Here is a 2,266-nt window from a genome sequence, read left to right as displayed (position 1 = left end):
GATAGCGGTTGCAAAGGAGAAGAAAAAGCAGAAGGACAGCGAAATGATGAAGGAGAAGCTCATCTCCAAGGCGAAAAAGGCAGTCGAGAGGTATAGCCATGATCCAGAATATCGATTCTTACACGATCGGGTCTCTGATGTTTTCGCTGAGCTCTTGGTCGCCGATCTTCAGTTTTTGAAATCTGGACAACTCCGTAAAATAAGTCTTGCAGCTAAGTGGTGTCCCTCTCTCTATGCTCCTTACGATCGATCACTTCTTCTCTGTGAAAGCATCGCGAAGAGAGTTTTTCCTCGCGATTCTTATCCAGAATACGATGGGGTCGAAGAAGCTCACTATGCCTACCGAATCCGCGATCGTTCCGGAAGGAATATCTTGTCCCAATCCACAAAATCTTAGAGTTGCCGGAGGTTTACATGGATGCAAATTTGTGGAATTCTCTCCCGTACAATCGTGTTGCCTCTGTCGCCATGAAAACCTACAAGGAGCTCTTCTTGAAACACGACAAGGAGCGATTCGAGGAATATCTTGGCCGTGTCCGGGTTGGAAGAGCCAAAATCGCCACTGGTGCGTTGCTGCCCCATTATATCATACAATGCTTAGACGATGATGACGGTGGCGACGTTGCAGAGCTTCAGTGGCGTAGAATGGTGGAGGATTTATCAAAGAAGGGGAAGCTAAGGAACTGCATTGCGGTCTGCGACGTCTCTGATAGCATGTCTGGGACGCCAATGGATGTATGTGTTGCTCTGGGCCTATTAATCTCGGAGCTGAGTGAAGAGCCATGGAAAGGCAAGGTAATCACCTTCAGCGCACATCCTCAACTTCACATGATCAAGGGAGATGATCTTAAATCGAAGACTCGGTTCATTAGAGAAATGGATTGGGGAGCAAACACAGGTTTTCAGAAAGTGTTCGATCAAATACTGAAAGTCGCCGTTGAAGGGAAGCTAAAAGAGGAGGAGATGATAAAGAGGGTCTTCGTGTTTAGCAAATGGAAACGAATGATAATAATTGGGAGACGGACTATGAAGTGATAAAGAGAAAATTGAAGAAAAGCGGGTACGAATCGGTGCCTGAGATTGTGTTCTGGAACCTGAGGAACTGGCAAGCGACACCGGTGCCGAGCAACCAGAGTAGGGTGGCTCTAGTGAGTGGATTTTCCAAGAATATGGTGAAGCTTTTCTTGGATGGTGAGGTGGTGACGCCCCCAAACGACGTTATGGAGCTCGCCATCTCTGGCGAAGAATACCAGAAACTCGTGGTTTTGGATTGATATTAGGGGTCCTTGATATTATTTATATAATCATTTACATAGTAAGTTATACTTAGTATTGGGTATTTTAAATTATAACTCTGTTAAAAAAAAATGGGGAAAAGTTTCATACACGATCGTGTATAAGAGATATCTTTTATATTGGATTTTAGTAACCGTTAGATTCAAGTGTTTTAATCTGAACCATTCAAAGATAAAGTAGGGTATATACTCCTCCTATACAATTACATTTTCAAACACGGGTAAAAGACTGCCTTTTGTATTTATCAAATAATTAAAAAAAAAACGAAACAACTTCCATTTTTTTCTCTACAACTCCCCTTTGGACATGCCAAACATAAAAAAGTCCATTTTTTTCGTTCTCTAGAAAAAAAAAAAACCTTTTTCTCTCTTCCGCAAAACACCTGTGTCTTCACCTCAATCTCAACATTTTTTTTTTTTGGTAAAGAACCTCAATCTCAACTTTCAATCGACCATAAACTTCTCACCCTTTTTTCTCTCATCTTACCATCGAGTGAAAGCTATTTCGATCCATTGCTTAGGGCTTTCTCACGGTACAGGTAAGATATCATTCTCCACTCCTTATTGCTCTTTGATCTTTCATCTAGGGCTGGGTCTCCCTCCTTCATCTCTTTTCTGTTTTTGGGAATTTTTTTTTGCTATTTGTTATCAAATTTCCTTGAGAAATTAAGTGATGGGTTTCTGTTTCAAAGGGTTATAGATGTGATTTTCTATTTGGGTTTTGTTTGATTTCTATTTTTCATAATCTTTGTACAGTTTTAGGTTGCAGTAGTTTCTGCTTCGACTATAGAAACAGCATGGAACTAGAACCAAGGAGGTGTAGAAGAACGGATGGAAAGAAATGGAGGTCCACCAAGGAAGTGGTTCTCAAACCCCAATCTCTCTATTTCAATCCCAATATCAGCAACAATTTTTCTTCGAGCCTGGGTTTTTCTCCAAAAAGTATTCTTCTGAGTGGTATATGTAAGACA

At 41.2% G+C, this 2,266-nt stretch overlaps 1 pseudogene; it reads left to right on the top strand.

Moving 5' to 3' along the window:
- The first annotated feature begins 46 nt into the window (after nt 1–46).
- LOC122648466 lies at nt 47–1,293 on the top strand (annotated as a pseudogene).
- Nucleotides 1,294–2,266: the final 973 nt, after the last annotated feature.

The sequence above is a fragment of the Telopea speciosissima genome, unplaced genomic scaffold (genome assembly GCF_018873765.1).
Source record: "Telopea speciosissima isolate NSW1024214 ecotype Mountain lineage unplaced genomic scaffold, Tspe_v1 Tspe_v1.1242, whole genome shotgun sequence".
Lineage (NCBI taxonomy): Eukaryota > Viridiplantae > Streptophyta > Magnoliopsida > Proteales > Proteaceae > Telopea > Telopea speciosissima.
This window is presented reverse-complemented; position numbering and strand designations above follow the sequence as displayed.